Here is a 24,206-nt window from a genome sequence, read left to right on the forward strand (position 1 = left end):
CTTCCCTTATAGGTGAGTCAAGAAAGCCAGTGTGGGGTGGAATTTCCTAGTTGCCGCTCTTCCAGGTATACAAGGCTTTTGTATGCAGGTACCCCTGGAGAGCAGAACTTCATTATGAAGGCTGTTTCAGGTATATTTCAAATGATTACTCTTATCTTTTCCCTGCCTAAAACCCAAGGGGATGTTTCTTGGTTCTTTAATTCAAGAAACTGATGGTGTTCCTGGAGGTACATTTCATGAAACTATATGTGAGGAGTAAAGGGGTCTAAGACTGTAACCCTTAGGAGTTTTTCATTCCCACCCTAGGGACTTGGTGGTTTGTTAAAATTATTTTTCAAGCATTCCTACCATTTTATGGCTCCAGTGGATTCTGCTACAAGTTAGATAATCATGGCTGTAATTTTCTATATTCTCCTGTCTCTCCAGCGTTGAGGGTGATAGTTTTCTCTATGATCTCACTTCTCTGAGGGATCTAAGAAAAGTGCTTTTGTTTTGAAAGAGCATTTTAACCAGATATAAAATTCCAAGTTGACAGTTTTCTCTCTCAGTGCTTTAAAGATGTTTCACTATCCTCTCATTTGATTTGTTTCTAATGAGAAATATATGCTCATCCTTATTTTAGAGCATATAAGGAGAAATAAAACAAGCTGAGCTCTGAGAAGAGGGAGAAAATGCTTTAAAATCACACTAAACATTTGTTTAAAGATGAATTACCACATCTGCAACAAGAAAGATGGGATAATATGTCATTTTGAGGAGGACAACTCTGGCAGATTAAGTACTAGGCTTGGGATGATTTTGTCACCTTAAACACATTTTGGGTCCACAAAACTGAGTAAAAGGTGAGGTTTAAACATAGATTTCTTCCCATGCTTTCATGGATAAGATGGTGAGAGTCTCTGATACCTGGGGAAATAAAGAGTCTTCTAAAAGAAGTGATAAAGAAATGTATAATAAAATATGATCAGTTTTAGAAGCACTCTCAATAAATCAGATATGCAGGCTCTGGGTTGAAGAACATGACAGAAGTGACAGGCATGACAGTGGTATTAAAAACTCTGGTTTTCTGTGAGAGTAAAACAGCAGAGTCCTATAAATCAAGCATAAACTAAATAGTACTTAATCACAGTAAAAGCTTGGGAAGTAAGCAGAGTTGTCCTGAAGATTCTGGATGCTTACAAAATTCTTGCATTAGATAATCTTTCCAATTATTTACTTATAAGTGAATTTCCTCAATTACAGGAGTAAGTTCCAGAGATTTAAAATAAACTCATAGGCAAAGCTTCTTGGACCAATGACATTAAAGGGCACAACGTATTTTATACAACCATTAGTGGCTATTCTGCTAATGAGTTAAATGTTATATACACCATATATAATATCATCATGATATGCTTAATTTGTTATAACATTTTGCCTGATGACAGGGAGTTTGACATAATCTCCACTTTGATCTCCAAAAACTTACACACTAAGAAAGCCTAAGAACTTTGGAGACATAATAAATGTATTATAAATATATAACCTGAAAGCAAAGTATTGTAATATGGTCTTGTTGCATGCAGGCATCCAAGTGAGAAATATTAATAAGTCTAGAACAGAGCATAACTCAAGAGGGAAAAGGTCTAAGTGTTTAGATTGGGTTTGAAAATTATGATTCTTTTTTGCTGATAGTTTTATTTATTCAACCAAAGTTATTGAAAATCTGATATATCACATACATTTCACTGAGAGAAACAGTGATTCCAGATCTATTGCTTATTTGCAAGGAGTTTACATTGTGAAGGAATAGGTAGCCTGGTAAGCAAACAATTAAATATAGAAAATCAGTTTCCCTAATAGGAATAGTTACAGGCTGCCATGAAAGTGCATACAAAATATGTGTGAATGAAGAGGAAGGAAAGAAGGTCATCTAATTGAAATAATAGATGCTAAAATGAAGAATTAAAAACACATGTATTTCCCCATCATGCTATGTTTCTCAACTTCCAGTTATTGCCAAACCGCCTTTTCAAATTTAGCCATGAACTATACCAACTGTACTGTTATGTAATATTTTTCTTTACAGTGATTTAGTTTTTAATTTAAATCATTTTGTATAAAAAGGAATTTTTATTTCTATAATAAATGGAAGTTAATTACACACAACATAACCATATAAAAGGTGAAATAAAAACAATAATATTTTAGACATTGTTTTTAGATATTATTGTTTTGTCTAGAAAAGACTGAAACACAAGACGATGGGTAAGAATTTAAGATATACTAAAGAGGGACAAAATTAAACTGAGCTTCTCCTTGACTTAATCAGACCCAAAGAATTGAGGTAATTATATCTTTCTTCTTGATTTGATGTTTATGTACCACAAACAAAATCTATTGCATATACTTGCTAAAATCATAAATCCCTTTAAAGCGTTCCACATTTTGGGAAAGGCTGGGATATATACAATAAATATTTAGGAGGAGTAAGGTAAATCCTAAAGCTAAAGGAAGGGAAGAAAGTCAGAAAGTCTCAGTTTTTAAAATAAAAAACATATTATTTTACTGGAAGTTAGACATCAAATCTAGCCACATACTGAGTACCAGGATCCATCTAATAGCATCTGTGTATTTTCAGGTTACATTCTGACCTTTCTATTATTAGATCCTATATCATTATATTGAATTGAAGTCAGACTTTATGTTATTCCAAGACACTGGTTCTAACTTCCTGAGTGACTCACAATCCCTTGAGGATAACAGAGTGTAATTCCTCTTTTACTGGATATAAATTCACTTGTATCTTTCTCTCAATAACAAATGAATGAAAGTATGTTATAAGAATAGCCCCAATTTTCTTTAGTTTATAACAAGTAAGACTCAATCCCAGACTTGTGGTTTTTAATTATTTTCAGTCCTTTGGGATCACCTTCCAAATGGAAAACAGTGTGTCCCACTGGGAGATGCTTGTGAGAACTATAGCCCAAGGGTGCAAAGCAAGTCTATTTTTGGTTTCTCATTGGTTTATAAGGATCTGGAGATCACTATCAGTTTTCTTAGGTTTCTCTTTTCTGGTATAAACATCCTCAGGTATTTCAAGCTCTGAATTGGAGTTTATATATATTACCCTTATCACTTGGATTGTCCTCACTTACTGGGGCTTTGTTTTCTAATATCTCTCATTATGTGCGGCCACCAGAAAGAATCCCATTTCGGGAGCTGTCATACGGCCAGAGTAGAGCATGGAATAGCTGCCGCTTCTTGGGAGTTCTATTACCTCTTTTGATTACTACTGTCTAATATTTCATATGATCATTTGCAATACCAAATTTCATTGTTGGCTCATATAGAAATTATAGTCAATGAAAACCTTAAAATATTTAATTTTGTTATGAATTGCTGATTTTCTAAGCTTGGCTCCACATCTGCTGGAATTTCCATACAAAAATTAACAAAAAAGTAGAAAGAAGCTGACAGAAGTGCTGAGAATAAAAGAAAACAATGCAGTGAATTTCAAGTGTGACATATATTAAATTATCTATTTATTTAATGTGTATTAAAATAAAATTGTAATAGAAATCTCTGGTTTCATAGGTATTTTTAGTTATAATTAATCTATGTTTTAAAAGACAAACCATCAGCTATCAGCAAAATGCAATTCAAAACCCTAATGAGATAGTACTTTACATCTGCTAGGAAGGCTGTAATCAGAAAGTCAGATAAGGGAAGAACAAGATGGTGAAGGAGTAGGTGGATGTGGAGTACATCTCTCTCCATGGATACATCAGGAACATACCTTCAGACACAGAAGTGCATGCAGAACACCAGCTGAGAGCAGACAGGAGTACCTGACCAATGGAAAAGAATATATAGAACTACACAAAACTCGGTAGGATGAAGGAACTGGGGGAAAAACAGGAGTGTTAGAAAGACTGGACCTGCGCTTGGCAGGTGGGGGAAGTGAAGCAGGAGTCCGACCCCCACAGTGGAGTAATTGTCTGAATCAGAGGAGAAACACTTAAGGCTGAGAGTGAAACAGCTGATCTGTGGCAGCCTAAATGGAATAAGAATCAGATAGTCCTTGCCACAGCCATATATACCCTGGGCAGTAACAGGGGTCTCCTGGAAGGAGCAGCAGCTGGGAGCTGGAGTTAAGGGATTGTGGAGCAATCCCAGGGTGAGGGGCGCTGTTGACTACAAACAGATGGATTGAGGGGATGTGAGGGAGGAGATCATGGTGAGAAATGAGGTGGAAAAAAGCCAGGTAGCCATGGAAGCAAGGCAATATTGCTGAGTCACGTGTAGGGGGTGGAGCCATCACCATAGCCTCTCTCTCCTCACATGCCAGCATCCGCAAATAAACAATAGAGAAGTTGGCCCATCAAATGCCTGACGCACTGAACTACAGAGTAGGACCCCTCCCAGGGTGCGCCTTTCAGTGACAGATTCGCAGATCTACAGGGTAGGACCTGAGTCAGGGGGGCCCCTCTATGTGCCTGATGTGCTGAACAACAGAAAAAGACCCCAGGTGAGGGATCCCTCTAAGTGCCTGAACAGGCAGAGCTACAGAGAAAGACTGGCCAAAGAGGCCTTCTGATTGCCAGCTGCAAGAGGCTCAAAAAACAGACTCTGATAGGGCCATAACTCTTGCGGCAGAGGCAGTCCGTATCCCTGCACACTTGGTGCTGCCAGGGTCCCCGCAAGCCAAGCAGATGCACCACCTTCACGCTCAACTCTCACTGGGGGAGAACTGCCACAGGCAAAACAAACAAAAAAAGAGTCTTGTGATTAGGCACGTAGGGTCACCGGTCATGTCTGACTCTTTGCGACCCTGTAGACTGTGGCCTGCCAGGCTTTTCTGTCAGAGGGGATTCTCCAGGCAAGAATACTGGAGTGTATTGGACAAGATTGCTTGCCACACCCTTCTGGAGCACTATATTTCCTGCCACCCTAGCTGCCAACCCCCCTGAGTACCTGGTGCTGCCAGAACCCCTGCGACCCAAGTAGCTGTACCACTGCCATACCTGGTTCTCAGAGGGGCAAACCCAAGTCCTCCAGGGAAGCCTCAGAAGCAAAGCCCAGTGGACAACCCACATGTAGAGGTGGAAATAAAACCACAATTGAAACCTAAGCATAGTGTGGCTAAGGAAGAAGATCCAAAACCTTCCCACCAGCTGTACAAATGGCAGATTAAACCCATATGATCAACTAAGCAGACTCTGTGTCTATGGAATATATAAAAGGCCATTGAGAGCTCCCACAAAAGAAAATGCACTAGCCCTGATAGCTGTGGACATTGGAGACAAGAACACACAGGAGTAGGAGCAGATTAGAATCTGAGCAGGCACTAGAGCAGGTCCAGAGATCAGCACAGTGTTGGAGTGCATCCTAGGGAGGTGAGGTGAACTATGATTTCCAGTACGGGAAAGGACTCTGACAGCAGTGACTTGAGAAAAACATTTATTATTCTTATTTTTTGACTGGTTCAGTAGATTCTTTTGGATTTTTTTCTTTTTTTCTACCTCTGTTTTAGTTGTCAATTTTATTGGCACTAAGAAACCCATTAAGCTTTTGAGCTTTTTTGTTTCCTCAGTCACATTTTTTACTGTTGTCATAAACCTCTGCCTCTATGTTGGGCTTTTGCAGTTCTGTGGAGTTTTCCTCTTTCTTTTTTTCCTTTTTAAATTTAAAATTTTTTAACCTATTATTTTTTCCTACATTTATTCCTTTGTTTGCTTTTCCTACTGTTCTTTCCCCTTGCAGTTAATATTTAATGTATATAAATCTACCCCTATTTAACTTTGCACATCTTTTGCACATCTTTCTTTTCTTTTCTTTCTCTCCTTTCCTTTCAACATATCTGTTAGTTTTATTTTCATTGATTTATTCCCCAATTGGCAACTTACTTTAGTTTTGTTTTCCAGTTTGTGCTTTAATTCATTTGTTCTGGTAGATATAATTTTTGGTATTCTTTGTTCGTCAGGTCAATCTATTGTACTTTAATTTTTTGAACTGTTTTGATTTTGCTTATGGGTGTATATGTATTTGTGTATATTCACTCACATTTTCTATTGTTGTTATAAACCTCTGCCTCTACATTGGGCTTTTGCAGTTCTGTGGAATTTTCCTTTTTTCCCCTTTTTTCTTTCTTCTTTTTTTCCTCTTTTCTCTTTTTTTAGAATTTTAATTTTTTAAACCTATTATATTTTTTCTATATTTATTCCTTTGCTTGCTTTCCTACTGCTTTTTTCCTCTTGAAGTCAATCTTTAATATATATAAATCTTCATCTGCCTCTATTTAACTTTGCATATCTTTTTTTTTTTTTCTTTCCTTTCCTCTCAATATATTTGCTAGTTTTGTTTTCATTGCTTTATTCCCCACTTGGCACCTTGCTTTAGTTTTGTTTTCCAGTTTTGCTTATTTCAGTTTCGTTCCTAACTGGTAAATATAATTTTTGATTTCCTTTGTTTGCCAGATCAATCTACTGTACTTTATTTCTGTTGGACTATTTTCACTTTGCTCATGGGTGTATATGTATATATTCCATTATTTTAGTTATTATTTGCCTGATTTTGTAACTTCCATTTATCTGAGGTTCATCTTTGGTTTCTTGTTTTTGAATATTTATTTTAATCTCACTTAATGCAATAAAAAACCACTTGTGGAATCTTTCTTCCTGACCAGAGATCAAGCTCTAAGCCTTTGGAGTTGGGGCACTGACTCCAAGACCCTAGACTACCAGAGAACTAACCCTAGGGAGTATCAAATAGTGAGAACTCACACAAAGAAAACCACTTGAATACAAGACCCTGCATCATCCAACCACCAGTAGCATCCTGTGTAGGACACCTTATCTAAAAAACAAAACAAAAACAAAACAAAACAAACCCAATCATCAGCAGACAGGATTATCACCTCACTTGGCCTTGCCAATCAGAGGAAAAACAAACAAACAAACAAAATCTCAATCAGCACAAATCTCACCCTATGGGAAGCTCACACAAACCACTGGACAAACCTTGAAAGTGAAAGTGAAAGTGAAGTAGCTCAGTCGTGTCCGACTCTTTGTGACCCCACGGACTGTAGCCTACCAGGCACCTCTGTCCATGGAATTTTCCAGGCAATAGTACTGGAGTGGATTGCCATTTCCTTCTCCAGGGGATCTTCCCAAACCAGGGACTGAACCCAGGTCTCCCACATTGTAGACAGACACTTTACCTTCTGAGCCAACAGGGAAGTCAATTCAACCTTCTTCAAGGAAAGAATTCAACTTTCTTTGAAGCCTGGGAAAAGGAGACTTCAGACACAGTAACTTTAAAAAAAAAAAAGAAAAGGCAAAGAAATACTGCACAAATGAAGGAACAAACTAGAAACACAGAAGTCCAAATAAATGAAAAGGAAATAGGAAAATTACCTGAAAAAGAATTTAGTATAATGATAGTAAAGATGATAAAAAAAAAAAAAAACCCTTGAAAACAGAATAGAGAAAATGCAAGAATCAATTAACAAAGACCTAGAAGAATTAAAGAATAAACACACAGAGACAAACAACACAATTACTGAAATTAAAAACACTCTAGAAGGAATCAATAGCAGAATATCTGAAGCAGAAGAACAAATCAGTGAGCTGGAGGGTAAAATGGTGAAAATAACTTCTGAAGAGCAGAACAAAGTAAAAAGAATGAAAAGAGCTGAGGCAGTCTCATGGACCTCTGGGACCATATCAAATGCACGAACATTCGAACTATAAGGGTCCTGGAAGAAGAAGAGAAAAAGAAAGGGTATGAGACAATTTTTGATGAGATTATAGTTGATAATTTCCCCAACATGGAAAAGGAAATAGTCAATCAAGTCCAAGAGGCACAAAGAGTCCCATATAAGATAAACCCTAGGAGAAACAAGCCAAGACACAAACTAATCAAACTAACAAAGACTAAACACAAAGAAACAATATTAAAAGTAGCAAGGGAGAAGCAACAAATAACATATAAGGGAAACCACATATGCTTAACAGATGATCTTTCAACAGAAACTCTGCAGGCCAGAAGGGAACTGCAGGATATATTTAAAGTACTGAAAGGGAAGAATCTACAACCAAGATTACTGTACCCAGCAAGGATCTCATTCAAAATTAATGGAGAAATAAAAAGCTTTTCATACAAGCAGAAGTTGAGAGAATTCAGTACCACTAAACCAGCTTTACAACAAATGTTAAAGGGATTTATATAGTCAAGAAATATAACAGAAGAAAAAATCTACAAACTCAACACCAAACAATTAGAAAATGGCAATAGGACCATATATATCAATAATTACTTTAAATGTAAATGGATTAAATGCCCCAACCAAAAGAAACAGACTGGCTAAATGGATACAAAAACAAGACCCTGTTTTGTTTTTGCTGTCTACAAGAAACACACTTCAGACCTCAAGACATATATAGACTGAAAGTGAGAGGATGGAAAAATATATTCCATACAAATGGGAAGCAAAAAAAGGTGTTGTAGCAATCCTCATGTCAGACAAAATAGACCTTAAAATAAAGAAGATTACAAGAGATAAGGAAGGACACTACATAATGATCAATCCAAGAGGAAGACATAACAATTGTAAATATCTATGCACCCATCATAGGAGCACTTCAATACATTAGACAAACACTAACAGACATAAAAGGAGAAATTGACAGTAACACAATAATAATAGGAGACTTTAACACCCCACTCACACCAATGGACAGATCATCAAAACAAAATTAGTAAGGAAACACAAGTCTTAAATGATACATTAGATGAGATGGATCTCATTGATATCTTTAGGACATTCCATCCAAATACAGAAGAATACACTTTCTCAAGTGCACATGAAACATTCTCCAGGATAGACCACATCTTGGGTCACAAATTAAACCTCAATAAATTTAAGAAAATTGAAATTATGTCAAGCATCTTCTCTGACCACAACATTATGAGACTAGATATCAGTTACAAGAAAAAAGGTGTAAGAAACACAAACACATGGAGATTAAACAACACATTTCTAAATAAACAACAGGTTAGTGAAGAAATCAAAAGGGAAATGAAAAAATTTCTAAAAACAAATGACAATGAAAACCTGACAAATCAAAATCTATGGGATGCAGCAAAAGCAGTCCTAAGAAGGAAGTTTATAGCAATACAATCTTACCTCAACAAACAAGAAAACATCGAATAGACAGTCTAATGTTACACCTAAAACAACTGGAAAAAGAAGACCAAAAAAACCCAAAATTTGTAGAAGGAAAGAAATCATAAAGGTATGAGCAGAAATAAATGAAAAAGAAATGAAAGAAACAATAATAAAGATTAATGAAACTAAAAGCTAGTTCTTTGAGAAGATAAAATTGACAAGCCATTAGCCAGACTCATAAAGAAAAAAAGAAGAATCAAATCAACAAAATTAGAAATAAAGAAGGAAAGATTACAATAGACAATGCAGAAATACAAAGGATGTAAGAGACTATTATGAACAACTATATTACAATAAAATAGATAACCTGGAAGAAATGGACAGATTCTTGGAAAAGTTCAATCTTCCAAAACTGAACCAGTAAGAAATAGAAATTATGAACAACCCAATTACAAGCAGTGAAATTGAAGCTGTGATAAAAATCTCCCAAAAAAACAAAAGCCAGGAGCAGATGGCTTCACAGGAGAATTTTATCAAACATTTAGAGAAGAGCTAATGCCTATCTTTCTAAAACTCTTTCAAAAAATTGCAGAGGAAGGACCACTTCCAAACTCATTCCACAAGGCCACCATCACCCTGATACCAAAACCAGACAGAGACAACACAAAAAAAGAAAACTACAGGCCAATGTCACTGATAAACATAGATGCAAAATTTCTTAACAAAATTTTAACAAACAGAATTCAGCAACACATCAAAAAGCTCATACACCATGATCAAGTTGGGTTTATTCCAGGGATGCAAGGATTCTTCAATATATGGAAATCAATCAATGAGATACACCTTATTAACAAATTGAAAGATAAAAACCATATGATCATCTCAGTAGATGCAGAAAAAGACTTCGACAAAATTCAGCACTTATTTATGATTAAAATTCTTTAAAAAATGGGCATAGAAGGAAACTACCTCAACTACCTCAACATAGTAAAGGCCATATATGATAAGTCTACAGCAAACATTATTCTCAATGGCGAAAAACTGAAAGCATTCCTCTTAAGATCAGGAACAAGACAAGGGTGTCCACTTTCACTACTATCATTCAACATAATTCTGGAAGTCCTAGCTATAGCAATCAGAGAAGAAAAAGAAATAAAAGGAATCCAGATCGGAAAAGAAGCAAAGCTCTCACTGTTTGCAGAGGACATGATAGTGTATATAGAAAACCCTAATGATAGTATCAGAAAATTACTAGAGCTAATCAGTGAATTTAGCAAAGTTGCAGGATAAAAAATCAATACACAGAAATCACTTGCATTTCTATATACTAACAAGAAAAAATCAGAAAGAGAAATTAAGGAATCAACCCCATTCACCATTACAACAAAAAGAATTAAATATCTAGGAATAAACTTACCTAAAGAGACAAAAGATCTGTACACAGAAAGTTATAAGACACTTATGAAAGAAATCAAAGACAGCATAAACAGATGGAGAGATATTCAATGTTTCTGGGTAGGAAGAATCAATATTATGAAAATGACTATACTACCAAATGCAATCTACAGATTTAATGTGATGCCTATCAAATTACAAATGGCATTTTCCCCAGAACTAGAACAAAAAATTTCACAATTCATATGGAAACACAAAAGACCCTGAATAGCCAAAGCAGTCTGGAGAAAGAAGAATGGAGCTGGAGTAATCAACCTTCCTGACTTCAGATTATACTACAAAGCTACAGTCATCAAGACAGGATGGCACAAAACCAGAAATATAGACCAATGGAACAAGACAGAAAGCCCAGAAATAAACCCATGTACCTATGGGTACCTTATTTTTAACAAAGGAGGCAAGAATATACAACTGGGCAAAGACAGCCTCTTCAATAAATAGTGCTGGGAAAACTGGACAGCTACATGTAAAAGAATGAAATTAGAATAGTTCCTAACACCATATACAAAGATAAACTCAAAATGGATTAAAGACCTAAATGTAAGACCAGAAACTATAAAACTCTTAGAAGATATCATAGGCAGAACAGTTGATGACATAAATCAAACCAAGATCCTCTATGACCCACCTCCTAGAGTAACAGAAATAAATCAAAAGTAAACAACTGGGACCTGATTAAACTTAAAAGCTTAAGTTTAAGCTTCTGAGCTTTTGTACAGCAAATGAAACTATAAGCAAGGTAAAAATAGAACCCTCAGAATGGGAGAAAATAATAGCAAATGAAACAACTGATGAAGGATTAAGTTTCCAAAATATACAAGCAGCTCATTCAACTCAATACAAGAAAAACAAACAACCCGGTCAAAAAGTGGGAAAAAGACCTAAACAGACATTTCTCCAAAGAAGACATACAGATGGCTAACAAACACATGAAAATATGCTCAATATTGCTCATTATTAGAGAAATGCAAAACAAAACTACAATCAGATATCACCTCACATCGATCAGAATGGCCCTCATCAAAAAGTCTACAAACAATAAATGCTGGAGAGGGTGTGGAGAAAAGGGAACACTCTTGCACTGTTGGTGGGAATGTAAATTGATACAGCCCCTATGGAAGACAGTATGGAGATTCATTAAAAAACTAGGAATAAAACCACAATATGACCCAGCAATCCCACTCCTAGGCATATACCCTCAGGAAACCAAAATTGAAAGAGACACATGTATCCCATTGTTCAATGCAGAACAATTTACAATATTAGAACATGGAAGCAATCTAGTTGTCCATCGACAGATGAATGGATAAAGAAGTAGTGGTACATCTACACAATGGAACATTACTCAGCCATAAAAAAGAACGCATGTGAGTCACTTCTAATGAGGTGGATGAACCTAGATCCTATTATACAGAGTGAAGTGAGTCAGAAAGAGAAAGACAAATACCGTATTCTAATGCATATATATAGAATCTAGAAAATGGTACTGAAGAATTTATTTACAGGGCACCAGTGGAGAAAGAGACATAAAGAATAGACTTATGGACATGGGGATGGGGAGGAGAGGGTGAGATGTATGAAAAGAGTAACAAGGAAACTTACGCTATGATATGTAAAATGGATTTCCAACAGGAATTTGCTGTATAGCTCAGGAAACTGAAACAGGGGCTCTGTGTCAACCTGGAGGGGTAGGTTGGGGAGGGTGATGGGAAAGAGGTTCAAAAGGGAGGGAGATATATGTATACCTATGGCTGATGCATGTTGAGGTTTGACAGAAGACAGCAAAATTCTGTAAAGTAATTATCCTTCAATTAAAAAATATATTAAAAAAAAACTTGAAAGTGTTCTAAAATTATTATTTTCCTGATCATAGGGTTGGAAATGTTGAAATACTTCAGGATATATCCTAAGGAGTGTCATCAGTGTTAATAGAACTAGTTTTTGTGTTTTTATTGATTTTTAAAATAAAACTCCAATTTTTTTCTTAAAAAAAAGTCAGATAATAACAAATATTGTTGAGGACGTGGCAAGATTGGTATCTTTATACACTATTGATGACAATATTAATATTAATATTTGAAAAACAGTCTGGTAATTCCTCAAAAGATTAAACATAGAGTTACTCTAGGACCTAGCAGTTTTACCCCTAGATATGAAAGAAAAATAAGAACATATGTCTACACAAAAACTTACACGCAAGATCATAGCAGTAATATGCATATCAGACCCAAAGTGGAAACAACTCAAGTATATTCAAGGTTTTCAAGGGAAATAGTGACTACTAATGAATATAGAATTTTTTTTGAGAATGATAAAATATTTTAAAATTGATTTCACAGCTCTACATGTACTCAAAATACACTGAATTCACACTTTAAAGGGATAAATTATATGATATGTGAATTATATCTCAAAAATTCATAAATTGGGAGTTGATTTTAAGTTGATATATATTTATATAACAAAAATATATTACAAATTCAGTGAATAGGTAGTATACTTTTGTAACAGTTCAGAGATATTTCACTGCAAGTGAGAGAAAACCCAAATAGTTGTGGTCTAACAAGTGGCCCTGAAGAAGGCAATGGCAACCCATTCCAGTACTCTTGCCTGGAGAAACCCAGGGATGGCCGAGCCTGGTGGGCTGCAGTCCATGGGGTCGCAAAGAGTCGGACACGACTGAAGCAACTTAGCAGCAGTTGCAGCAGCAACAAATGGCCCAATCAAGGAGGTATTAATATTTATACATAAGAAGAGTTGCTGGTGTTTGGTGGCTCAGATTTTGGGTCACTTGCTTGAATTCTATCAACAAGGATCCAAGTATCCTTTTGCTTTTCCATTTGTGCTATGTTAATGGTTCACCCTTAAGCTCATGATTGCAAAGGGGCTGCCATATGTCAAAATGCTCCAGGTTATCCATACATCGTCTCCTTCCTGTTCATCTGAATGAGAAGGAAAGAGTTCATGAACCTATACAGGTTAGTCACTGCTCAGAAGGAGTCCACTAAGACTAGCCCAATCAGGAATAGCCACACTGAACTTTGTGAGAATGAGGAATAATCTTTGTTTGCTAAGCTACTGAGCCTTAAATTTTCACTTTTTTCCATGACATCATGTAGCCTTCTTTAACCAGTGCAGCATGGGAATATGAGTAGGGAAGTAATTAAGTAGGGAAGTAAGTAAGTTCTTCTGCTTAAAATATTTTCCTTGATATCACGAGGTAGGCTTTGACCAAATTTTACCACTTTGGTCACTAAGATGATTTTTTTCTTTCTGGAATAGTGAATACGATAAAGCTTGCTTCTCCTAGTCTTCCCCACTTTATTTTTCCAGAGCATCATTTTTCTCTATTAATAGAATCCAGCTCTTAGAACATTGCCCAGAATCTAGAAGACACGTGATAAGCAAATGGTGAAACAAAGAAGGAAGAAAGGAAGGTGATGATATGTCATGAGCTGAGCATACCAAGGCAGGGAAGCATCATGGTCAAGAAGACTAATTCTGGAGCCAGGTTTTCTTGCTTCAAAATTCAAAAATTCAGTTCTTAAATAAATATTTACTAGCTGTTTGGTCTTGGAAAAATAAATAAAAATAAATATAAAAATAAAATTAAAAAATTCAAAATTTCTTGCTTCAAAATTCAAAAATTCAGTTCTTAAATAAATATTTACTAGCTGTTTGGTCTTGGAAAAATAACCTCTCCATGCATTCTCTTTCTCATCTCTAAAATAGTCAGAATAATTGTGCCTGTATCATAAAACTGTTTTGAGGAAGTGAGTTGTATGTAACATTAATATATAAGTGTTAGCAATTATTATTATGATGTGAAATCCAGCAGTACTCTTTCTATTTTGATTTCTATTAAAATCAAGATTTCTATTTCTCTTGATTCCAATAGAATATTCCATGGAGTTTCTTATAAATCAATCTCTCCTCTTGTTATACCAATAAAGTGTTAGTCACTCAGTCATCTCTGACACTTTGCAACCCCATGGACTATAGCCCACAAGACTCCTCTGTCCATAGAAATCTCCAGGCAAGAACACTGGAGTAGGTTGCTATTTCCTTTTCCAGGGGATTATCTAACCCATTAAGGAACCTGGGTCTCCTGCATTGGAGGCAGACTCTTGCCATCTGAACTCTTTGTGACTCTATGGACTATAGCCCACCAGGCGCCTCTGTCCGTGGGATTCTCCAGGCAAGAATACTGGAGTGAGTTGCCAAGTTCTCCTCCAGGGGATCTTTCTAACCCAGGGATTGAACCCATGTCTCTTACCTCCTGCATTGGCAGGTAGGTTCTTTACCACTAGAGCCACCTGGGAAGCCCTGTTATACCAACAAAGCTGTAACATAAAATAGGTAATGAAAATAATATTTCTAAAATTTTAATCATACATGTTCACCATATGTAAGTGTATTTCCCTTTCTTCACTCTGTCTACAGTTAAAGCTATATTGTCAGGTTTAGGGCCTCCAGAAAAAGAGAGAATAAGCACTGTAAAAGTCATTGCCAGAGAATAAGAGAAAAAAGAAAACTGGTTCTGCCAGCTGGCAACTGTGGGAAGGAAAAGGAAGAGTTAGTAGAAAAAAGTCTGATTGTCTTTCCAGAGGAAAGAGATGGTAACCAAAGGAAAGATAAAAGCAACAGTGCTTTGATGAGTCCTCCTTATGTTCCTCAGAGTTCTCTGTGTTGTGTGGCCCTCTTCCAACCTGCAGAGGCAGAATGAGCAGAGGTGGGCCAGAGTGAGCCCAGGGTAATAATCCAGAGCTGGACACTGAGATCCTGAGCGGAAAGAGCCTGTAATAGGTCTGGAGATGAAGAGAGCTCATGGACTGGTTAGGAAACCTAACAAGGAGTGTACAGTGACAGGAGGATATTACACTATGTCTGAGGCAACTGAGCAGCACCCAGACCAGGGATGGTCTAGTTGTTATAGTCTGAACTCTGGAGGCAGCACCAGGGAGAACTAAGATGAGGCTGAGAACCTGATCAAGTCAAACAAACAGAACAAAAGAGCCCCGGTAGCAGACAGGAGCAGCATATCCCACAAGGGACCCCAGATATGAGAGCAAATGCACATTTCAAAAGATGCCTGACAATGCTCACTCAGAGACCAGCTGCCTGGATGTGGAGAACCGGAGCCAGAGGTGAGGTGTCACTTCATCACCAGCACCTACAGGCTGAAAGCTCTCTCCTGTTCTCAGACACTATCTTGGTAAAGAGCAGAGGAAAGGAGTGTGATCTTGATGGGATATTTACAAGATAGAGATGAGCTGAAGTTAAGGAAGAGGAGTATATTTACGATTAATATGTTTTGTAAACCTTCCTGACTATCCATTGATCAAGGTCTTCTGAAAATGATTAGATTTTTACAGAAAAAAAGTTCTTATTATGCATTTATTTGCTTGTTTAACCTCTGTTAAAATAATGTGGTCGATTTAAATGCTTATTTCATATGCTTGTATTTAACTTTCAGATTCATTTTATTGAAGGCTGATAGACCAAAGTAACACGCCTTTTTTACACCTTTCTTGAGGCATCTGGATATTATTTTCTCATTGTCAGACGGGAAGCAGGCCTGATAGTAGATCAATCAGTCAGTCAGTCAAGTCTCTTCAGTTATGTCTTTGTGACCCAGAGGACTGTAGCCCACCAGGCTCCTCTGTCCATGGGGTTTCCTAGGCAAGAATACTGGAGTGAGTTGCCATTTCCTACTCCAGGGGATCTTCCTGACCCAAAGATTGAACCCTCCTTTCTTTCCTCTTGGCTCCTGCATCGGCAGGCGTTTTCTTTAACACTAGCACCACCTGGGAAGCCCCACAGCGGGCAAAGCCTCTGGAGAGAGAGAGCTAAAGGAAAGGTATTGCGTGTGCTGCCTCCAAGGCAGGAAGAAGGCTGGTCCCACGTGGAGGGATGGGAGAGACCAAAGGAAGTGGCAGTTCACAGACAAAACCCAAGGATGAGATCCTTCCTTCTCCAAATAAGACTGGAGAAGATTCTGGAGAACTGAGATATGGTGGCAGTGGAGATGAGGACCTGTTGAACCAATAATGCTAGCCCCACCCAGCAGGAAGCAGGGCCCACAGGACAAGGCAGGTGGGGAGAAGCAGGAAGGCTGTGGAGCAGAATAAGCCACTTGCTCCTCTGAGCTCCTGGAGTGAGTCTGGAAAGTGGATCTGCTACAAAGAATGTTCCTTGAGGGAGATTTTCAGCTTTTGAGGTAATCTATAGATTTAATATTTTTTCCATTATATTCTATTGATTAAACTTCTGTGATAAATGTGTGTTTCTTATGTTTGCAAGCAGAGAGCTTCAATATAACCTGGTAGATTTTATTTTAGCTCAGCTTGCTGAGAACTTTGCAAATTGAATTGCAAAAATCTCTTTCAAAAATGATGCATTAAAAAATCTCTATACTCTTAGAACATAGTTCTCATTGAAAATATTAAACTGTTGATACAGTATTACTACCTACTAATACAAATGAATGCTAGCAGATACACTATTTGAATGCATAGTAGTTAAATACTAGACTTGCCTTGGAGTTAGTGAGTTCATTTTTTGAGATCCACTTTAAGGTCACAATATAAATTAGATAAAAGCTTATAACATCAATATATAAGTTGCACCACTAATGCTAATAGAGAAAAAGTTGGAAACAATCTAGCAGATTATATATATATATCAACTATTTATATACACATGCATTTTACATACAAATATTAATATATTTACATATATGGTCATCCCCAGTGGCTCAGCATAAAAGTATCTGCCTGCAGTGTAGGAGACACAAGTATGATCCCTGGGTTGGGAAGATCCCCTGGAGGAGGAAATGGCATGCCACTCCAGGATTCTTGCCTGGAAAATCCCATGGACAGAGGGACCTGGCAGGTTATAGTCCGTGGTGTCACAAAGAGTCAGATGCAACTGAGCACACACACATGAAGGAATTGAATACACTTCCTTGTGCTATGCAATAGGACCTTGTTGTTTATCCATTCTGTGTATAACAGTTTGCATCTGCTAGTCCCAAACTCTGAATCCAACCATCCCCTGCCCCCTTCCCCAGCTTCAATTTCCTTTTAATACCTCTTGAATCATTTCCTCTCTTTCCAGAAACCCTCCTTCTGTCCAGGAAGAAATAGCGTATTCTACAATGATGTTATAATGCATCTATGTATGAATTTATACTTACCGTCTGATACAATGAAATAAGAGAAGATGCAGTTATTACAGGAAGTAATTTTCTGTACTTGGCATGTGACTTACTGATTCCTGTTATGGTTTGACTGAGGCTTATATGTGAAATAAATGTATATTTTTTCAACCAGTTTCCCTTCTAATCTGATTGAATTATTTATTAAAAATTGAATGGTTAATAACTGAGAAACTCAAAAGAGTCACTTATCTTAGGTTCTAAAATTTATCTGACTGGTTTTTCTTTTGAATACCTTGTTCTTCCTAATGGCATTTCCCTAATATTAATGCTGAACTGAAACCAAAAATAGCAAGGGGGTAAGGACTCAGAATAGCAGGAACTGAGAAGATCAGTGTAATCAGCAAATTAGGGCTATGTACAAATCATGCAATTGACATCATGGGAGCAGCAAGGACCCGCCATGTGGAGAAGAGAACACTCGACGTTGATAACTTTGATTAGCATTTACATTGATCGCATAATTCAGTCACTGCCAGGATGTTTCATGATGCTAATAAATAAAAGATGACATTCTTTAAGAATGGTGGCTTCTATAGTATTGTAGCCAGAGACAGCTGAAATGCAGGGTGAGGTGATACTTATTTCACCAGAATTCTCTTGATGGAGCTCTGACTGGGAGGGTGGGACAGATGTTGCTAGAAGTCTCAGGTAGATTTATGCAGCAAATAGTTTTGTTTCCAGGATCTGGAGTTCCTCCATTTCTGTGCTTTAATATCCTAATTCAGCCCCTCCAGCAAACCAGTGTCCTCCTGGTTCTCTGCTTGTTTAGCTTTAGATCATCCTGGGTGGTATTTCATGCTCTAGGCCTTAGTTGATTCCTTCTTTCTCATAGTAAATGAAACCCTTATCTATAGTACTTTATACATCCTAAGTTATATACTGTATCCCAGAGCATCTGTCTCCCTCCCTATGAAAAATTCAAAGCAGTTAAGGACTTTCCCCAAGTTGCAAGGTCAAGCTCTCTGCTGACTTAAGCCTTTGTCTCTTCCCAGCACACCTCACTATTCTAACTACTTTAGTTCTTCATTCTCTTGTATTAACTGGCTCTGATGTGGCCATTATAGATAAAGATTACAAATGGTCACAGAAGCATAAAACCTCCTAATTAAAAGTCGGTTTCTAGCGAGCTGGCCTGAAGTGATCCAGTCAGTATGACCTCCCAGAAGTTATACCAAATCTGGGTTTCTTGGATGCTTCCAATGATGAGGAGCTCATTTCTCCTAGTTCCACCTTTGGACAGTCTTTTAAATCAACTCTTAGTGTGTTGAAATCTGTTTCCAGAAGACTTATGATTCTAGCTCTGCATATGGATCCAAATGATAACATTAACTAATCTACACATTGCTTATTATTAATATGTCAGAACTTGCTCTAAATACTTTAATCACATTAACTTATACTAACTCAGAGAAATCTCTGAGAAGGTGCTAATAAACTTATTTTCAGATAAGGAAGCTGAGCTAAAAGCAGAAATAATTGCCAAAGAGTGGCAGAGTAGTAGTAGTGTTAAATTGCTCAGTAGGGTAAATTGCTCAGTCGTGGCTGACTCTTTGCGACACCATGGACTGAAGCCTGCCAGGCTCCTGTGTCCATGGGATTCTTCAGGCAAGAATACTGGAGTGGGCACTATTCTTTTGTCTGGGGGATCTTCCCAATCCAGGAATCAAACCCAGGTCTCCTGAATTGCAAGCAGGATTCTTTACCATCTAAGAAACAGGGAAGCCCAAAATAGTTGGATGTAAAACCAAGAATGTGGCTCCAGTAACATCATACTTAGCCACCCAACCACTACCCTCTTGTGGCCACTTTTACTGTCTATTTAAACCAGACTTCCACTTTGACATGTAAAACAGCCTCTTTCTTTCGTACTTTCAAGCTACCCTAAAAGTCAACATAGTTAAGCATTTTTTTTAACAGACACATTAAAGTTTAGATAAAAGACAGGGCATTGGGTGAAGACAGAATGCTCTGGTAAATTTAGGCATTAAGAGTCTATACTAGAATCAGGCTGTTCCAATTCCTAATCTGATCTTGCCTGTTTACTAGCAGCAAAGTACTGGACAAATTATTTTGACTATCTGTGCCTCATTTTTAAGGTGAATATAACAACATATCTAACTCAGGATATTTTAGCTTAAATCAAACACTTGGAATATTGCCTGGCACACTGTCAGCACTCAATAAATATTAGCTATTATTTTTAATACTAACATGATTAAATAATATTGGTAACTATCCTGTGACAGTTCATGTTGCTTAGAAATCACTCAATATATATTAACTTTTATTATTCTATTTACTATTTTTTATTTTATGTTTTCACACATTTTTTAATATCCAAGGTCACAAAAAAATGAATTTGGAATCTCAGGGTCCATAGCACATCCAGTGGGTAAATTGCTTCAGGTATACCAGGCAGATTTTGTGTTATCCTCCAAGTAAACACCCAATATCTCCTAACAACTTCGCTTATTGAATCACTTTTTAGGTTCAGTTAAGATACCTGTACCCATTTTTTTCTTTCCTTAAAGTGTCAGAGATTCATCCTCTTTTCTTCAGTTATCTAAAGTGACAACTACTTGTAAGTTCTCAACTACCCGTAAGTTCTTAAGATGCCCTATCTTTGTGATTATAATGGCAACGCTCTAACGTATGTCCTTTCACCCCATTTCACAGCTGAGAAAACTAAGGGTTGGAGAGGCTATTCAAGTAGCTGAGGAAGTAACTCAATGGGAATTCAAAAACCAGATTCTTAAGAGCATACTTCATATTTCCAGGTACCATCAGAAAAACAGCTCCCAGTGCCCATCTTAGCTAGAATCCCTGTCATAGAGTCTGCTACTGTCCTCTCCTTCCTTACCTAGAGACCAGGTACATTGAGAATGTGCCTGGAGCATCTGTCTTAGTGAAATACACTCTAGATATCCAAGACTGAAGATACAGCAAAATAAAGATGCACTTTCAGTTCAGTTCAGTTCAGTTGCTCAGTTGTCTCCAACTCTTTGCGACCCCATGAATTGCAGCATGCCAGGCCTCCCTGTCCATCACCAACTCCTGGAGTTAATTCAAACTCATGTCCATTGGGTTGGTGATGCCATCCAGCCATTTCATCCTCTGTCGTCCCCTTCTCCTCCTGGCCCCCAGCATCAGGGTCTTTTCCAATGAGTCAACTCTTCACATGAGGTGGCCAAAATATTGGAGTTTTAGCTTTAGCATCAGTCCTTCCAATGAACACCCAGGACTGATCTCCTTTAGGATGGACTGGTTGGATCTCCTTGCAGTCCAAGAGATTCTCAAGAGTCTTCTCCAACACCACAGTTCAAAAGCATCAATTCTCTGGCACTCAGCTTCCTTCATAGTCTAACTCTCACATCCATACATAACCACTGGAAAAACCATAGCCTTGACTAGACAGACCTTTGTTGGCAAAGTAATGTCTCTGCTTTTTAATATGCTATCTAGGTTGGTCATAACTTTCCTTCCAAGGAGCAAGCATCTTTTAATTTCATGGCTGCAATCACTATAATATGGAATAAAAATAAGTGTATCCTGAAGACTACAGATGGTGGGATGTGCTTATATTTCCACCAAATTAATGGACATTTTGATTACCCATTGACAAGGCCAGATTTCAGATCCAGGAGAAGAGTTTAGTCACTGGGCAGTTGAACTTAGTGAACTACCAAGGTGGTAAGTGATATAAACTTGCTTATGACCTTCTCCTTATAAATGACAGCCTCCTCTGTCACTTCCCAGGTCTCAAGTATTATGAATAAGAATACTGAAGATTAGAGACCAGAAATAACAGTTTTCAGGCCAAATTAAATGTTGGCAGACTTTCCAGGAATTTCAAAATTTATATGAATTACAAACATCTATTGGGAAAGATTGAGGGCAGGAGGAGAAAGGGGCGACAGAGATTGAGATGGTTGGATGGCATCACCGACTTAAGGACATGAGTTTGAGCAAACTCTGGGAGATGGTGAAAGACAGGGAAGCTTGGCATGCTGCAGTCCATGTGGCTGCAGAAAGTCAGATAAGACTTAGCGACTGAGCACCAACAATAAACATCTATGATAGGTATTCTGAAGTTAATTGACTGGTTTGTCCCCAAATATAACTTTATTAGATATTTCTGCATACCTGAAAATGAGGAACCAGATAACATTTGTGATTAGGCGTGCTCATACACACACACACATAAAACATTGAAATGGATTAAATCTTCTATAGGCATGTTGTCACATTCCTCCAAAAACAACATTTAAATACCAACTTGCTTGATTCCCTTTGAGAGTTAAAATTGACTCCCTTACCTTTGATAATAGACCTGTACTTAGAAGCTCTTTTATACCCTGAGAATCTCAGGCTATTCCATTAATGCTGCATAACACACCACAAAATACCAGGAGATCAAACCAAGTAGCAATTACTGAAAACATTTTCCTGATATCTTCCCAGATTTTCCTATGGGGAGTGCTAACTCAGTAAGTGTTCACTATACATAAACAAAACATAGGCTATAATTCTGCAAAGAACTTACTACAATCTTTTCTAAAGGGTTTGGCTTTGTTTGATAAAATAGCCTTTAGGGGAAACTCTAATGGACTAAAGCTAAGGTCCAAAGAAAGGAAACCTGATCCATTTGAAAGTGAATAGGGGGCTGCAGAGTGAGGTAAAAAAAATATGCTGGTGCTGACTCAAAAAGTGCTGACTTCCTCTGATAGGTCACCTTATAGGTCTACCTTATACCACATAAGAGTGTAATTAAAAAGCGCTGATGTTGGGTGCCGGGAAGAATATGCCCTCCACAAACCTTGTTGAAGCTGCAATGAGTGCAACTTCGGTGAGAGTCACTGTGTTCTGTGGCATTGCAATTTTATCAATAGCCCAGGATACAATCAAACCTCATTAACTTGGATTTTGATTCTGAATTTATAAGAATTTAGATATGACTTAAGAATTGATTCTTGCTGAGCTAAAAATCTCCAAATAATTTCTTCTTTTGTGAGTATCAGAGTCTTATTCACAAGACCAAGATAGTCCAGTGTTGTAGTGGTTGCATCAACAAAGAGCTTCCTATTCAAAGTTTTGCTGAAGTTTTGGAATCTTCATTTCCCACAAAAACTTATTACTATGGGAAGCAGAAATGTTAGGCAGGCCTAGTTACGTCAAGCACAAAAATCGCTATTATTGAAATGATGGTGCTGAATACACCACAAGGTAATTTAGTGTTTGCATTTAAATTCCGGGATTATGGATAATTTTAGATTCTACATTTCTTTATCTTCCAATTAAAAATATAGCAGATATCATCATATAATGTGTAAAATCATCAAAAAGCATTCTTTAAGAGTTGGAAAATAGCAGATACCTACAAATATAACTAATCAGAGGCGTGATTCCCCTCATGCCTAAGTTCAATAAGTATATCCATTTTATCCTAGTTTATTAAAAATTTGTAAGTGATCAAACACATTTCTTTATTAGTTATATTTAGAAATATGTCATAAGCTAGTTTATTAAATTTGTCTTTATGAAAGATGACCCTTAAGATATGATCTGATTTGACATATGGTTGATAATCTTTGGGACCAAAATGAATAACTTTAAAAAAAACAGTATTAACTTTTTTCAGGAAAATGATTAGTAAATATTCTCCTTCATATATATTAGGATATTTAGGATACTAAATATTACCCTATATCTACTACTACTATCATCAATCCCTTACCCTACTGTCAATTGAAATCTAATTATTTTCCATTTATGTTTCTGAGTCTTTCATAAAAGCAAGTTGAAAACTTCCTCCCTCAACTTTCCCACACAACAGCTGCAAAACTTTTATTTACTGTGGAGGATTCAATGGACCTGAATGAAAGAACACTTTATTTGCAGTGGATATAGATGCACATTAATGTTCCCAGTATGAACAGGGTGCAAACTATACACAGTCATCTAATACGCAAGTCATTAGAATGGGAAGTTTTCTCCTCTTCCTCCTCCACCCATTCTTTGCAGTAGCACCAATGCACATGGTAGGCTTATTCCCATATTAATGTAATTTATAGCAGAGCTACTAGCCATGTAATCTTTACAGGAGTTAGTGCACCCACTGTTTGTAGCTGGTATATAAATGAAAAGTGTCTAGAAACTTTTATGGCAATTTGCTGTCACTGTAACATTCAAGCTCATGGTCTCCTGCTTTGTGTTACTGCACTGGTTACTAATTGGTTTTAGTGTTCTCTGTCGTGTGATGGATTGTGTGTAGTGTGAGCTGCCTATTAATATCAACAGATTCAAAAAGAGAACTGGTCCTTCAGCCCTCATAGTTTGAGAAACATTGGTCCACACACAGAGGATATAATATATACACAC

The sequence above is a fragment of the Bos indicus x Bos taurus genome, chromosome 6, assembly GCF_003369695.1.
Source record: "Bos indicus x Bos taurus breed Angus x Brahman F1 hybrid chromosome 6, Bos_hybrid_MaternalHap_v2.0, whole genome shotgun sequence".
Taxonomy (NCBI): domain Eukaryota; kingdom Metazoa; phylum Chordata; class Mammalia; order Artiodactyla; family Bovidae; genus Bos; species Bos indicus x Bos taurus.